The sequence below is a fragment of the Phascolarctos cinereus genome, unplaced genomic scaffold, assembly GCF_003287225.1.
Source record: "Phascolarctos cinereus isolate Bilbo 61053 unplaced genomic scaffold, phaCin_HiC Scaffold_2;HRSCAF=192, whole genome shotgun sequence".
Taxonomy (NCBI): Eukaryota; Metazoa; Chordata; class Mammalia; order Diprotodontia; family Phascolarctidae; genus Phascolarctos; species Phascolarctos cinereus.
In genome coordinates this window covers 109,655,547-109,672,938 of record NW_027555625.1, presented here as the reverse complement: position 1 = coordinate 109,672,938, position 17,392 = coordinate 109,655,547, and positions in this window count along the sequence as shown.

Sequence of the window (17,392 nt, the reverse complement as noted above, 5' to 3'; positions counted from 1 at the left end):
TGCTGAGAATGTTGAAAAAATTTCATTTTCCTTCTGGGGAAGAAATTCCAGGATCTGACAAACATCAATATGAATCTTAGTTATCTCTGAAATGGCTTTTTTCTTGGAAGCCACCAAGTGTTTGGGGTCAGCTTAAGACTCAAACATCTTCTCAAAACAGTACAAAGCACCAGAGCAGCAGAGTTGGGGATGAGGGTGGGGGGAAACATGTCTGGGCATTAATCTTCCAGAGATACTTATGTAAATAATTGGTGTACTGCCTTCAGGACAATAGAATCATAGATTTATAAATGGAAAGGATCTGAGAGAACATCTAGTCTATTTTATTTTGCAATTTAGGAAACTGAGATCTGGAATTTATGTGGTTTGCTTAAGGCCACGTAGGCAGGAAGTGGCAGAATCACACTTTGAACTCAGGTCATAGGATTATAGCTCTGGACTAGGATGGACATCAGAGGCCATCTGCAGGGGTTCTTAACACAGGTTCTGTGAACTTTTTTTTTTAATAACTATTTCAATAAAATTGGTTTCCTTTGTACTCCTATGTATTTTATTTGATGCATTTAAGAACATTATTCTGAGAAGGGGTCTATGGACTTCAGCAGGCTGCCAAAGGCATGACATATAAGAAGATTAAGAACCACTGATTTAGCCTAACTTTCTCATTTTATAGATGAGGATGCCAAGGTCTGGTGAGGTCATGTGATTTGCCCAAGTTCACATAGGTAGTGTCAGAGGTACAATGTGAACCTAGATACATTCACTCCAGAGGCTCTTTCTACTGTACCAGAGACAGCAGTTAGTGGACTGGATAGAGTACTGGGCCTGCAGTCAGAAGACTGGAGCTCAAATGATCTCAGATGAGATGTTTGTAAAAAGCACTTAGCACAACGCCCCTGCACATAGTAGGCACCATTTAAATAGTTATGCTTCTCTTTTCCCCTTATCATGCTGTCTCCCCAACTTCATGCTCTTAGGATGGTTCCTTATGCCTTTACTTTCTTCAGCTGGAAAGCATAGGGCCTGTTTGAAAGGCCCTTTCTGATAATTGCTACCAGAACTATCTGGGCTTCTCTCACAAAAGCAGTATGATATAGTGCATTGACAGTCAGAAAATGTAGGTTTGAACCCTGGATCTGCTCTTTACTACACATTTGACCTTAACAAATCACTCCCTTGTCTAGGTCTCATTTTCTTTATTTATAAAATGAGAAGTTTAGACTAGATCGAACCACCGCTAGCACTTTTGGTACTGGGGAAAGTGGAATTAATCATGCCCTTCAACCAATTCTGTTATTCACATTGTGAAAACTCAAGAAGCAACCATGATAAATTTAGATGAGCAGGAGGGGACATTGGTTACTATAATGGCATCTGTGTTGCTGAAAGAGTGTACGTGTTAAATTTTTGCACCCTTTAAATTTTGGTGCCCTGGATGAAGCCTCCAACTGTCTCACCCTAGTTATAGCTCTGGGATTAGATGATTTCTAAGGTTTCTTCCAACTTCAAATCTATAGTCCTTTGACCTGACTCTTTCCTGTGGAGAAAGGGAAACCACATAGGTCTTTCCAACATCTCTCTTATCCTGCTGACTTTGAAATAAGCACACAACCTCTTTAGGTTTTAAAAGTGTTTTTGCTGCTAGGAACTACAGGAAACCATGCAGGGATGTAAAATAAACAAAAAGGAAAAGTTACAAAGTCTTAACAGTTAGCTCTGCACTTTCATGCAAATGTAAGGAAAGTTAAGCCTTGTTGAGTATTTTACTGAGCTCTGTAGTAATGGGGGGGAAAAAGCATTGAACTTAAAATCAGAGGACTGGATTTAAATGACAGCTCTGTTACTTACTACCTATGTGACTCTTGGCAAAGCACTGCATCTTTCCACAATTCAAGTTTTCTCAGCTTGAAAATGAGGGGATTGAATTAGATCACCTCTAAAATCCCTATTAGCCCTGAATCTATGACCATAGCTCTCCTTGGAGACAGATGGCCCCAATCCTGTCTGGGTTGAGTGCTGGGCCCAGGTCTCAGGATCCTAGCCTGAGGAAGATTTGGTTTGGCAAGACTATTAGATTTCTCAGTTCTTTCCAAAACTGCTCCCAATCTTATATCGGGATGTGGCATTGGCTTTGCCAAGGTGCTCATTATCTGCTGCCCTCCTTGCCCTCTATGCTCTACTAAGATTCCTCCCGTGTATCTAAGGAAATGGTATGAACACCTTCAAGGTGTCTCTCTCTCTCTTATTGAAAATCTCAATAACCTTGGAGCCCTTTCTGAAACCCTGCCCTCACCTTCATCTCCTTGGACCCTTCCCAGAGACAAATCCTTCCTATCTGGCCTCTGCATTTTCCTCAAATGGATTTCTGCTTCACTTTGCAGTCACCTTATTCATCCTCTTTGGAGGTCTCTGTGGCTATGGCTCTTTTGACCTCCTATCTCTCCTAGACTCATTCATCTCTCTCCTGGTTGGAAAGGCAATGTGATACAGGGAATGGAGTGCTGGATTGGAATCAGAAAGACCTGGATTTGAACCTTGACTTAGGTACTTACTACCTATGTGAATCCAGGCAAGTCATTTCATTTCTCTGAGCCTCATTTGCAAAGCTGGGAAGATAATTGCTCCAAACTCACGGGGATGTTGTGAGGATCAAGTGAGATGACACTTAGAGCACTTTGCAGATTTGAGAGTAGTAAATACATATATCCAGATCAGCTCTTCTTTCCTTAACCAAGGAAAATCACTAACTGGTTCTTATATCCATTTCTAACCTTCAGGTAAACTTTTTTCCTTCCCCTTGTATTTGTAGCTTTCGTTTCTCAACCCAAACTATGTTATGAACAGATAAACTATCTAAATTCTTTATTCCAGACCATTCTTCTCGTAGTGGCTTTAGACAGCATCTCTTGGCAGGGCCAGGGGCAGAGGCAGGAAGCCAGAGAGAAGGAGACCTTTGGTTGTGAGGAACAGGCTATGAAGAAGAGTCTCTCTCCCCTCCCTCAGGCCCAGTTTTTTTTCTTCTAAGTTTATAGATCTTAAGAAATGAAGATCTTTGGTAACAAAAGCTTTTGTGAATTAGTGAAAATTTGTCCTGGCCTGGTCCTTGGATTGGCAGTTAGGAAACAGAGTACTGTTTTAAGCTAACCACTAAGCATGACTCCATCTGGATTATTGGTGCCCCACTGGATGCCATTCTTTTACGTAAGCTTCCATTATGTTTTTAAACTTGTCTTCTTTGGGGTCACTTTACATATAGTAGATACTCAATAAATGTTGACTGATTGATTGATAGATTGGTTCTCCACTAGAGGTAGCTAGGCTGCCCAGTGAATAGAACACTGGCATTGGAGTTAGGGAGATTTGATTTTGAATCCTGCTTCATTTACTATCCATGTTATCTTGGGCAAGCTACTTAACCTCTCACCCTCAGTTTCCTAATCTGCAAAGTAGGAATACTAAAAGTGCCTCATAAGATAGTTGTGGGGAGCAAATGGGATAATATTTGTAACATGTTTTGCAACCTTAACTAGCAACACAAATGTTAGCTATTCCATTTTCTCATCTGAGGGACCTCTCTTCCTTTCAACTCATTCATAGACCAAAGATGATAGACAAGTCTTGGGCTCAACATGTGTTTGCATGGCTCAAGTTACCAGTTTTACACATTTCACTGGGCTTCTTTAAAATACTCTTCACTAAGGTCATCTTCTTCCTTCCTCTCCTTTCCTCTCTTCTCTTCTCCTCTCCTCTTTTCTTTCCTCTTTTTTCACCCATCCTCAACATGAGACAGACTTCTCTAGAGTCCCAATAGACCAAGTTCATGTGAGAAAAAAATGTAACACCCAGAGTGATAATAGATGTTTCCCATTGGTGGCACTTCCCCACCCACCATATTTGCCAAACCATCTAGGAGCTCTGACACTAGAATCTGGAGAAAGACTTGGATTGTGATATTAGTCAATAGCTCTGAAATCTACTACCTTTCTCTTCTGAAAAAGCCCAGCTTTATGACTCTTTCAGGAAATATGGTAGAGGAGGTAATAGAACTTAACTGGGGGATGATTGAGGAAAGTTCTTATGTTTTTGGTTCTTGACTCCAAGTCAATGTGTTTTTGTAATTGTGTTTTTAAGCTTTTCCACATGTGCCCCAAGGCCTATCAGTGAGTGCATTTTATAAACTGGAAAAATGAATAAAAATAAGACCCAGAAGGGAAACACCAGAAGTAGTGTGAAGGGAAAAGTGTTAGTTCCCCTGTACCTCCCAGCTAGACCTGACCTCCATTTGTGGGGGTCCCAAGGTCAGGTTTATTTGACTTTATGGGTAAAACATGAAGTCTTCTGTCATAGAAGGTTTGATTGGATTCATATTTATGTTGCTCCATTCAGCATTAATTAACTTCAGGAAGGTAAAAAGTGTTCTTTTTCCTCCTCAGCTATCCGGCTCTGAAAACCCCGTCTTTGACATGTTGACCTGTAGGTGCTGGATTGATGAAGCTGAGAATGTGTAAGGTCTCATGCACAAAGGCCTCATCAGCCATTTCAAAATACTTTTTGCAAGAAATGGTGCTGTAACAAGCACAAGGCACTGGGGCCAGCCTTCCTGGGCCTGCAAAGCCAGGAGTATGGACCCTAGACTCCATATTTTAGTTTGTATTATAGGGGATGAATTCTGAAGCAAGGCTCCATTTTCATCTCCTCATGGTTTTATGCCAAGCCAAATGATTTTGGGGAATGGAATAAATCACTCCAAATTGTTTTAAAATCAATCACAACAGAGCTGCAAAAATATCGAAAGATGACATATATAGGAAAGGTTTCTTCTAGTAAGTGCACTTGGGTTGATTTAGATGAGAGGGAGGGAAATGGGGGTTTGATGGAGTGTTCAAAGTCTATGAGACCATCCATGCTTGTAAGGTTCTCAGGGTTGACCTTGTACAGGTGGCACCTGTAGACAAATGTCCAACCTGATTGGCTCCACTGAGCTCTTATCTCTTGTGGGAATGCAGATGGCTCATAGGGATGAAACTACAGGTATAGGTGATAGAACAGGGCTAATGGACTATCTCTGACTACCGATACAATCTTGGTCATTCACCTCGGGTTGAGGACTACATGAATCCACAGGTGGGTTCCACTTATTTAGTTGGTTAGCAGGGTTACATGACTCTAGTCTCCTCAGGTCCTTGAGGTGACCCAGTGTTTGGGTGCCAAGCCTGGTTTGTGCTAGCAGCATGATTGTTTTTGAGGACCATAGACCCTTTGGAACTTACAGCCTTCCTGATCTTAGAGTTGAAAGGTGTGCTGGAGCCAGCTTGAACCAGCTTATGAGAGCCAATTGTTCAATTTTTAATGTGAGCATTTATACTTTGGAAACATTGCAAATTGGGGCTTGATTTATTGTTTTGTGGATTGTCTAGATTTGAGAAAATGATGGAGAAAACTTTAATAATGAAGATTCAACTTTAAAGTGTGCTGTGCCATACTCCCCTTCTCCCCCAGCTGGTCGTTAAACATTAGCCACCAGCATGCCCTTCTGAAAGACACCTTGGAGACCAGATGACCTTTCTAGAGGTCTCAGGGAGCTCTCCAAATTCAGGGCTCTTTCCTTCATACCATTCTGTTTATCATCTACTCTAGTCTTTTCCGGGGAAGGATGATGAAGCCTAGAGAAGTGAGAGGACTTGTCCAAGACAATAACTAGCAGAATGAGCACTCAAAACCATGTCTTCCTGATGGCAAATCCAGCTCTCTTCCCTCTAATCCACTTCACCCCACTTTACCCTCTCTGTCCAGTGATCAAGAGGAACAAGTTGGCTGGGGAAGTGAGGGGTGCAAGGACAAAGGGCCAGCTAGCTTCAAGCAGATAATCCAGGAAGACTTCCTGAGAGAAGTGAGCCTTGAGTTGGATTTGGCAGTCAGGGAGATGAGGTGCATGCCCATATAAAGCTGAGGTGTGTAAATAAAAAAAACATAGATTGTCAAATTCAGGATTGAGGATGTCCCTGAATCTGGTGGAGGCTCTGAATCTTGCAGGGGTATCTAAACTTTCTGCTCAGAGGAGTGTGAGAAAATCAACAGTAAGGAAGAAGGAAATGAGCATGGGAGATGTCCATATGGGAAGTTACCTTTAGAGGGTCTGAGAAAGGAGGTAAGCAGGAGCCCAAATTAGGATTTACCCTCCCTCATAGGATTAAGAGTCGGATAAAATCTGAAAGATCATCTTGCCTAACCCCCTTGTTTTACACTTGAAACTCAGAGAAAGGATTTGCTCAAAGTCACAAAGGTGTACAGAGTGAGAGGCTTAATACTAAGCAAATGGAAGTTATTAGTATGAGGTCACTGACTTACAACAGGGATTTTTCCTGGGATCCCTGGAATATGAGGTTTTATTGTGGGGCCCCTGTATATCTCCAGAACTAGAATTAGCATTGGAACATTAGAACTTTGCCCCAGGGAACCAAAATATGACAGGCATGCTACCTCTTCCCAAGGGGCTTGTGGACAGGGAACAAACACTTCCCCCCGATGATGGTTATTCATAGTGGTCTATGGAAGACTTTGCATTGTAGAGGACTGGGAAACATGCCCTTTGAAAGTCTGAGAAGTAGGAGGAGAAAATGCAGACCTCACCCTTCAGCCAGGCTGGACTGTCACCTCTCTTTGCCCACCAGTGTCCGGTAACTATCATTCCCCTTTCCTTGGGCCAAGTTTTCCTTACTGTTACATTGGTACAACTATACCAGATAGGGCAGACTGCTGGTATATTTCCTGGCCTAGGTACTGCACCAGGCAGGATCCCTTGGATTGGGGGCAGTGGTGAGCTAGAACTTCTTTCTTCTTCCACGTGGCTTCTCAATGAACTGAATTTTCCCCTGGTGTCAGAACTCCTAGCTATAGCTCTGTGGGTCTACACTCTTGGGGCTAATGGCTATTTTGTTGCTATCAGAGACGGGAAGGTCAGCAGTCTGTGATGAACTGTGACTCCCCAAATTTGTTTGCAACAGAGTGATCTGAACCCTCCCTTTGGCTTGAGAATAGTTGGGCATCCAACGGGGAACTAGATAATTAGGAAGCTATTTAGCTATCCTCATTTCTTTCTTTATTCTTGTTCTTCCTTGTCCCTTACTTCTTGTCTTCAAGAAATCTTTGTCTCTTGACCTGGAAGACACTGTCAATATTCAGGACCTTGGCAGCAGCTTAGAAGAACCTTTCAGGATAGCTGATGGTATTTGTTACTGAGCCAGACAAAATAACCAATGGCATTTTATCTCAGGAGGTGACTAACACACCACATGCCAATAGGTTCCAGCCTTCCCAGGTAGATTCCAAAAGCCTGCTTCACTGATTTCTTTTCTTAACTAAATTTTTATAAGAAGTTTACATTGAGTAGTATGTAAACTTCTTCCTTTAGGGAAGATATGATTTTTGTCATTGTATTCCTAGCATCTACTGGTGTCTTGCACGTAGTAAATGTTTAAGAAGTGTTTATTGAGTTGAGTTGAATGTCCCCTCCTCAGACCTACATTTCCTGTTGCCAAGTAGTGAGAATGAAGGTGGCAAGTACAATCAGGATAAGGAAGAATGGGGAGGAGAGAGGCAGAAATTTCATTTCTCAGCTTATGGAATTCCTTTCTTGCCCATATCTTGTCTAATTACTTTTAGGCTCTGAGCTTGAAGGTAATATGGTGCTGGTTTGGGAGTTGCTTGTGTTCTAGGTGGGTGTTAATGATGAAAACTTCTCTTCAGCAGAATATGAGAGGCCTCTGAAAGGAGACAAAAGGAGTATGGCAGGACCCCAAACATTGGAGTCACTTCTCTGGCATCAGTGAAGGCTAGGGATAAGACAGGAAATATTAGGCAGGTGGAGGAAGTCTACAGGTTAGGTTCATTGCTTTACCTTCACATCTGGGTTAATTATTTAATCTTGGAGTATGTTGAGTTACAGAAGCGAATAGAGTATAGTTTAAAGAACACTGTTCCTGAAGTTAGAGACATAGGTTCAGATCTAAGCTTATACTACTTTGAGTCTTGGTTTCTTCATCTGTCAAATGGGGTTAAATTATACACTCACTATTTATCACCAGTGTGTTAGGAGGAAAAAAATGAGAGAATGTACGAAAGCACTGTGTAGTTCTTGAAGTGCTAAATAGTAATGATAACTGCCATTTCTAAAGTGCCTTAAGGTTTGCAAAAGGGTTTTATGCATGTCATCTGAACTTCATGGAAACCCTGTGATGTAGATATTACAGGTATTACTGGCTCCATTGTATAGTTGAGGAAGCCGAGGTTAAGACTCTGACTTGGTCAAAGTCAGCCAATAAGTGTCAGAAGTAGGATTCCAGCCCAAGTCTTCCTAAGTCCAAAAACATTACTTCTCCATTTTGTTCTGTTGCCTTTACCCTCTTCTCTCTGCCTATCTGATCTCTACCTGTCCTTCATGGGTCAGTTCAGCTAAATCGTCTTTTCTGGGGTGCCTTCCCCAACACTTCCAACCTATGTTAACTTCCTTCACTGGAACTCCAACAACATTTATCACCTATATCACTCATCTTGGTACTTGTGTTGTTAATTCAGTGCTTTGTGGGTACCTTTTGCCTTCTCAATTCTGGGGTGGGCTTGCATCTTGAATTTCTTTGTATTCTGCATGGTGCCTAATCTGGTGAGTTGTATGTGGCTGGAACTCAACAAATATGTATTTGTTTAGTGAATACTATTATGTCCTGGTGGGTTTTTTTCTTTCTCTTTTTTTTTCCTCTCTTTCTTCCTCCTTCCCCTCTCTCTTCCTTTCTCCTTCCTTTCCTGTCACTCCTCTCTCTGTCTTTGTCTTTCCATCTCTCTTCTCCCTCTTTTCCTTTCTCTCCATATCACATCTCTTTCTCTTCCCCCTCCCTCTCTCCCTCTCTCCCTCTCTTTTTCTATCTTTTAGTCCCCCCTTTCTTCTTGTCTCTGTGTCTCTCTATCTCTGCCTCTATTTCTCTTTCTCAATAATTTTCTTAGACAGAACTTGTGACTTCATTCATCCCCTAGGGAGAATCCCTCTACCAATGCAGGTCAACAGGTGTGCTACAACTTATAGTGTTAGTGAATTGTCTTGGGCATTGATAAGTGAAATGATTCTGGATCATAAGGTCACTATTTTAGAGCTACAAGAGACCCCAGAGGTCATCTAGTACAACTCTCTCATTTTACAGGGGAGGAAATTGAGTCCCAAAGAAGTTAAATGACTCACTTGCCCAAGGTCACCCAGTCAATATGTGCTGGAGGTGGGACCTGAAGGGAGGTGGTCCTGACTCCGAGGCTGGATCTCCGTCCATTGTAATATGTGGCCTCTTTGTTCCCAACAAAAACAATCACTTTGTTTTTCTTCCTCATTCACATGGAAAATATAAACCTCCAAATATATTAATAATGATATACCTATTTTTCCCTGAACCAGAAATGTCATATTAGTAAAAATGTATAAAGTAAGCCCAGCAGCCCCAAGCTGCAGCTTAGCTGGAGCCATTTACCCTCAGAAGAGAGGCAGTAATTCTCCTGCTAAGCCTGGCTTTAGGCAACAGCTCATTTTTCCCCCTCCATGGAGACCCAATATTGCTACTGTATCTCCAAGGAGGAGCTGTCTGCCTTGCATGTTATATACGCAAAGACCCCCAATGTAATCTCCTCAGGGTCCCAGCTGACCATGGAAGGAGAGGTGGACTGGAGGTGGCAGGAACTGTTTTTCCTCTGACAGGATGGCCATGGAGGATCATGGGATGCCCCGGGGATTTCTAACCTCTTACTATAGTAAGTGTGTTGCTGCTGGTGGGTTATCTCACTCACTAGTTACTTTCTCTGCTCTTTCTTCTGGACTTGCTGTATATTCCTTCATCCAGAGGCCCTGCCAATCTTGATCAGGTCAGAAAACTTCTGAAGAGAGTTATACTTTGCTTAAAGACAACAAAGCAAAAGTGGTTCTTTTCCTGGTTAGACACCATTACCTATCAGATTAAGTCCAAATTTTTCCATGGGAATTCAAGGCCCTTTGTAAGATGGCACCACCTAAGTCATCCAAAATTATTTGTCATTTTCTTCTGCCAGCTAAGCTGTACTCTTCCCTTGCCCACTTACCATTTGATAATATCAACTTATTCTTGATGTGACCTCTTTGCTCCTGTTTTCCTTATGTGAAGTGCCTGTCTTTCCCTATGCATTCCAACTATTGAAATCCTATCTATCCATTAGTGCCCAGCTTAAGTCTCTCCCATTCCATGAAACTTTCTTCAACCTCTAGACTCACTCTGGTCCTCTTGGCTTCCTTTATTACATGTCTCTATCATACATTCTGGTCCTTGGTTATGTCATGCTTTTGTTTATCTTATTTTTTAAAGGATGAAAACTAATTTATTTATTTAACCACATTGCCCGAAGAATACCGGCAAGGTGGTATAGTACAAAGAACTTTGAACTTGGGAGTCACAGGACCTGAGTTCAATTCTGGACTCAAATATCTACCTCTTTAGGCTTCAGTTTTTCCATCTGTAAAGAAGATTTGACTAGAGGACCACTAAGGTCACCCAATGCCTTGATTTCTTTTCTTTTTAAAAATTCTAAATTTCATATACACAGCAGAATGCCAAAAAAGAAGATTGTATATGAAACCTTGAATCTCCATTTAATTAAAGAAAAAAAAGTACATATTAAATTCCACATGCTACTTTCCAAAGTCTTGCTTGTTTATGTGTCCTTCTGAACTGCCTTGTGCTCTCTTCTTTGCATTAGAAAACAAATGTTCCAATGGCTCTTGGGTGGGTGGGGGGGAGCACAACTATTGCTACCTTGGTTTATTGTTAATTCAGTCCAATTCCGAATCACCTATTTCTTCCTCCCCTAATATATATCCAGGACTGTGCTAGGAAGTATGTGTTATACAAAAGACACCGTGGTTTCTTTTCTTAAGAGGATCGTGAGCTCCAGTTGGGGAAATATTTAGGTAAAGGAAACCCTGTATTTGGTGTCTCTTCACATGTGACAGTTAATTAATAAAAACCTCCAGTTTTTATGAGGATGGAATGAGAAAGGGTAGGCCACTCTTGAAAACATCACTATAAAGCTCTCCTGTTTCAAAAGATTAAAGACTTCATTAGTGCCAATCGCCCCTATGCCTTGAGTTGCCTAGTCTTCCAAATGTCTCAGTCATCAAAAGGTGATGAGCCTTTATAAACTCAGCTAGGCCAATCCTGAGGTGACAGACATGTAGCCATTACAAGGCACAGACTCAGCCTGTCTGCGGAAGCTTGAGTTTGGCTGGCATTTGAGAACCTAGGGCCATCTCCATGCCAAGATGAGGCTTTGGCAGAAGGTGTTAGTGAGGAATCCTTACAGCACTTTGTACTTTTCAAAGCTTTTCAACACCTATTATTTCAGTACATCCTCACAGCAACCCTGTCAGGTATTAATTAGCTCCATTTTGAGAAAAATGAATTTGGGATTCAAACTGAGGGCTTCTGACCTCCACAGTCCTCCTAACACCTTATCTTTGCAAACTTTTCAAAGTTTTTTAGAATCTTCCTGCTCAAGTGGACTTTAGATCATCCTCTAATCAATCCCTCCATCAAGCCCTAATGGGGGTTCTTACTTTTTTGGGGGTTAGGGACACTTTGGCAGCCTTTAGTGAAAACTATGACCCCCTTCTCAGAATAATGTTGTTGTTGTTTTTAATAATGAAATGCTAAGTAGAATCTTTCCATGGAGGAATCTGTGGATCCTGAGTTAAGAACTCTTGACCTAGTTGAACTCTATTTTATAAGTGAGACCAGATCAGTCACTCAAGGTCAGGCAGTGCCAGGATTCTAACCCAACTCATGTACCTCCAAATTTCTTTTCACTGCACCATATTGTAGGTACTTTGATTGAGGAATCCTCAAAATAGCCATGGGGATAGTTAAGGACAAATGACCCCCATTCGATGGCTGAGGAAACTGAGGCCTCAAGAATCAAAGTCCAGGTATTGGGGATGGATAGGGTCCAGGGGAAGGATGGCAGGGAAGGCGGGTCACAGCCTTTGGGATTTCAGCCAGTTGCTCAGGGGGCCCCAGACCCTTACTGCTTGTCTCTGTAAACAATGGGAGCTCAGAGTGCTCCCACTAGTAGGGAAGAATCATCATCAAGGAGTAGTTTCAGGGTATTTATCTTTGCTGGGGATGTGGTGTTTCCTTTCATTTGGCTCAGACCACTTCTAGAAGCTGTTGTTCCCGGGGCTTTGCTTTGCTTTCATCCCCTTTGTTAGCCACCTGTGACAAAGGGCTTGGGGGGTGAGAAGCAGGATGCTGGCTTGGGGGGGTGGGGGTGGGAGGGATTGGCTAGGGGTCAGGAGGCTGGCTGGCTAGGCCAGGTGGGGGATTTTTCAATTACTGGCTTACATATAGAGGCAGGGAGGTGTTGGGCCTTGGCCCAGGCTCTGGAAAGAAGCTGAGAGGAGGCATTTGACTGCCTAAAAGATGAAAGAAGAAAAACAAAAACAACCCAACAAAAAAACCCAGAGTAGGGGGTCAGATGTAGAGATAGTTTAGACTTTGACTCGGCATCAGAGTGGCCAAAGTTTTCCTTCCGGAACAGTGGCAATCTTCCCCAGAGTAAGGACCCTTACCGATTTCTCCTAGGATTCAATAGTTTCTGAATCTTTGTCCCATTCTCCCCTCCCCAGTGTTCAGGGTATAGGATGGACCCCTTTGGCTTTCCTGTCTCTTGGAAGAGAGGCCCTACCAAGAAGACCATCCAACATCCAGGCACAAGTTGGGGACCTCTCTTCCCTCAGTCGGCTTAATGGAGTTGCCTTTGCTGACCAGCTTTTGGTAATGAGGCTTTTCCCCTTGTGATTTCCAGTCCTGGTTTTGTATGTGAATATAAACAACTTCTAAATCTTGCATCTCTGTGTATGGGGGGGGTAAGGGGCACAGAGTAGGGGTGCCAACGGGAATCTGGGTGTCTGTGGGACCTAGAAAATATATGGTTTTCTTCAGTCAAGAACCAGGTCCTCTGGGGACAGATAAGCTGCCCTGAGTACTGCCAGAGGAACTAGCAACTTCCATTTGGCCCATGCGAAGGGGCCCCACTTCAGGAAAAGCTGGCTTTGGTGACCAGCCTGTAGTAAATCTTCTCACTTCTTTTTTTCCCCTTCCCCTACCACAAGTATTCTTTCCCTCCTGGGGTTGGGGGAGGGAGCTGGGGCTTTTCACTTCATTTTATTAACGTGAAAGGTGCTAAATTAGACTCTGAGAACTGGACTTTGTTGTGGGGGAGGGTGCCTCATGTAACAGAAGCTGGTGATTTTGCCCAGATCTCTTAAAGACTTCCTTACTTTTTTCCCTCTCATTCATAGAATCAAAATATTAAAAGCTGGAAGGGACATTCAATTGGAATCTTGTCCAACTCTTTTTTTTTTTTAAACAGATGGAAGAGGCAGAAACCTAGATAGGTCCAAAGCCCCACAGTTAGTAAATGGCTGGGCTAGGACTTGAACCCCGTTTTCTTGCTGCCTTTCTCCAGAGACCCCAGATGAGTTGACTTGTTTTCTGAACTTGTTTTGCTTAGCCTTGGTGTACGCCTGCTTCGAGAGCCATTGAGAAAGTCTTCCTTGGTCTTTCAAAGAATAGCTGGATGGGACCTTTTTTTCTTAATGGGGGTAATTTCACTGAGACAGGCTTTAACTGACTTGGAAACCTGCTTAAATGACAGCCCATAAAGGCTTATCAACTCAGCTTTTGATTGTTAAGGTTGCCCTTTCCTTCCCCCCAAAGTCAGCTAAGAATTTCCAACTTCAGTCATTTTCCCTCTACCTCTTCCCTGCCTGCCCTCATCATTTCCCTTCTGAGGAAGGCCTTTGCTTCTTTGTTTGGTCTCACCAAATCCTATCCATTCTTCAGTGCACAGATCAAGTCCCATCTCTTCTAGGAAGCCTTTTCTAATTACATTTACCCTCTGCAAATGGTCTATGCAAGCATTGAAGATACCCTTGGTGAGACATGAGAAAGGAATAGGCAGGCTTCTCTAGACAATTTTCTCCAACATAGTATGTCTTCAAAACTGACTGTGAAGTGCAGAGATTAAGTCATATTCATTGTTGATTTCAAAGAAGCATTTGACTTGGTAGAATAAAGTGCAGCCTTAAAGACTCTTCCAACAAGGAGCTTCCCACACATACATTAAAATCACATGAGATTATATGACTGTTTTGGCCATGGGAATACCTTTGTTCAATTGAAAATTAACATCAAGGGAAGAATAAGGGAATAAATATTATTTAATTACTTAATAAATACTTAATTTAATTACTTAATAAAAATTATTAAGTGCCTACTGGTGCCTCTAGATGGCTAAGTGGATGGAGTACTAGGCCTGGAGTCAGGAAGACCTGACTTCAAATCCAGCCTCAGACGCTCACCAGTTGTGTGACCCTGGGCAAGTCACTTAACCTTGTTTGCCTCAGTTTCCTCATCTGTCAAATGAGCTATATCAGGAAATGGCAAACCACTCCAGAATCTTTGCCAAGAAAACCTCAAATGGAGTCATGAAGAGGAGACTGAAACAACTGAACAACAACAACTCTGTGTGCCAGGTATTTTATTCTGTAAGTATGTTACGTGTATTATCTCATTTGCTCCTCACAACAACGTAACTGCTATTACTGCCATTTTATAGTTAAGGATACCGATAGAGATTAAATGACTTGCCCAGAGTTACATAGCTAGTGAGCATCTGAGGCTAGATCAGGTCTCCCTAGTTCCGGGCTCAGGACTTTATTCACTGTGTCACACCTAGCTGCCTGTAGGCACGGATAAAAGGAGGCACAAAACAAGAAATCACATGTTCACCTTACCATTGTCACGGAAGGTGTCACCTCTTCCATGCAGCTTTTTCAGATTTCCTTGGCTAAATGTATTCTTTCCTTTCTCAAATTTCTTAGAGAATTTTGTTTGGATGTTTCTTGTGTCCTTATCATCTCTTACCCAAACTTAGACTTTTCTGCATAGGTGGTTGTATTTTCCTACACTAGATGCTCCTTCAGAATAGGAATAGCATAATTTCCAATCTTTTAATACCCAGTGTTGAGCATACAATAAGCACTTAATAAATGCTTGTTGAATAAGAAGAGAATCTTAGGCTGCGTGGAGAACCAACCTTTTGCTACCCTTAAAGCCTATCTTTTTTTTTTTTTTTAAACACAAATAGCCTCATGATGATGCTATATGACTGCAAATCAGGAAGCATTCCGATTTCAGAAGAATCACAATTGTAGTTGACTCAAAGAGACACGGAAAGATGGAGAGTAGGTAAGCTGTGGTATAGTACCAATACAATGACTTGGGCTAGAAAAAATGCCATAGAAGGCATGAGCAAGGACACACAGAACCAGAAAAAACACACATTTGACAATAATGAAAGATAAGAGATAAATACCTACGTTTCATTGGTATCCTTCCAGGAGGAAGGCTTCTAGAGCTTTGGGTAGATCATTGATGAGAAATTAATGGAAAGATATGAACTGGAATGACAGAGGTTGAGAAGGTGTAGAATAGTAGGCTGCATTCACCATCAGTGGGTGGACTGCCCATATGCTATAAGCTCCCCCATTTATTGACACAGCAAAGCACTGAGACTTTGTTCATGTGTAGCGTAGCCCACAGTAGACAAATTGTTTCTCTGCTTCCCAATTTCTTTCCACAATTGTCAGTGAATGGGGAATAGGAGTAGATGCTGGACCTGTGATTCCATTGATATAGACAACTCCCAGGTGAGTTAATTCTTTCTATCAATGCAGGTTGTTGGCACCTTCTCTACAATTTTAGTCTTAAGAAAGTTGCCTAGAGTCCTGAGAAATTAAATTACTTGTCTGGGATCTTAGAACTAATATAGGTAATATGTGGGACTTGGACCTTAGGTCATCTGGACTGCAAGGTCTGCTATTCTACTGCTGCGCCTACAAGATTGCATATGACAGGGAGAGGAAAAAAAAAGTAGAGTTAAAAGCTTTGTATGGCCCTCATTCAAGCAAAGAGTATTTAAGTTAAAGCTACCACCACTATAATGCATGTGCTCTCATAGCCCTTCCTTGAAGAATTTATGCCAAGAATCTGTTGAAATTGAAATAAATGCAAACTGAACAAATTAATTCAATTTCTTCCCCTTTCTCTGCTCTTTATAACCACCAATGGGTATTTTGCACAATCAGACCTGATGTTCTAGTTCTCATTGGATAATTCTGTAAGTCTAATAATTCAGCAAAAATGAAGAAGACGCTGGATAGGCTTTTCACAAGAAGGTTTCATTTTCACCTCCATTTATGCAGATTAACTGAATCAAACAGTTCTCTCCTGTGCTCTTGATGATGCTTCCTGTTCTCTCTTTCTCATGCTGTTGCTGAAATGGAAGGAAAATGACCTGGAAATAGACATAGATGTCCTCTTCAGTTGCTATTTAAGGTGGTAGTCAGTTGAACCAATTGGTACTTGCAGGTATCTTCTTTGCAAATAGTTGTAGGACAGTTGGGCAAAGGGCCAGGTTTAGGAGGGGCTGATTTATGTGTAAAAATTCATTGCCCTTGGTCATAGCATAGTTGCATGGCAGGTAGCTGTGCCTTCTGCCTCTGTCTTCCCCTCTACCCCTGTCTCACATGATGAGGTGATCCTTCTCTTTGCCCAGGCTAAATCCTATATAGACAAAAGTGATCCCATTCTATCCTATCTTCTCCGACAGATTGCCCCTTCTATCATCTCCACTTTTTCATTTATCTCCAAGTTTTCCCTGTCTACTGTCTGCTTCCCTACTGTCTACAAACATTAAAAAATGAATTCAAAAATTCACCTATCTTTGAAAAACACTTACTTGATCCATTTATCTTTGCTATCTTCCCCCTTCTCTCTCTCTCTCTCTCCTCTCTCTCTCTCTCTCTCCTCTCCTCTCCTCTCCCTCAAAGTTCTTAAAATGTCCATCTGTAATAGGAGCCTCTACTTCCTTTCTTTTGCAGTCTGGCTTCTGACCTCATCATTAAATTGAAACTACTCCGAAGTTACTAATGATGTCTTAATTACCAAATCTAATGACCTTTTCTCAATCCTCATCTTTCTTGATCTCTCTGCTGGCTTTGATACTGTTGATCACTCTCTTGTCTTTGAAACTCTCTTTTCTCTAGATTTTCATAATATGGCTCTCTCCGGGTTCTTCTCCTACTGATCTGACTGGTTCTTTTCATTTCCTTTGCTAGATCTTCATTCAAGTCACATCCACTGACCATAGCTGTTCCACAGAGCTTTGTCATGGGTCCTCTTCTCTTTTCCCCATGTGCTGTTTTACATGATGATCATCAGCTCCCATGGATTCAAGTATCATCTCCATGCTGATGATTCTCATTTAT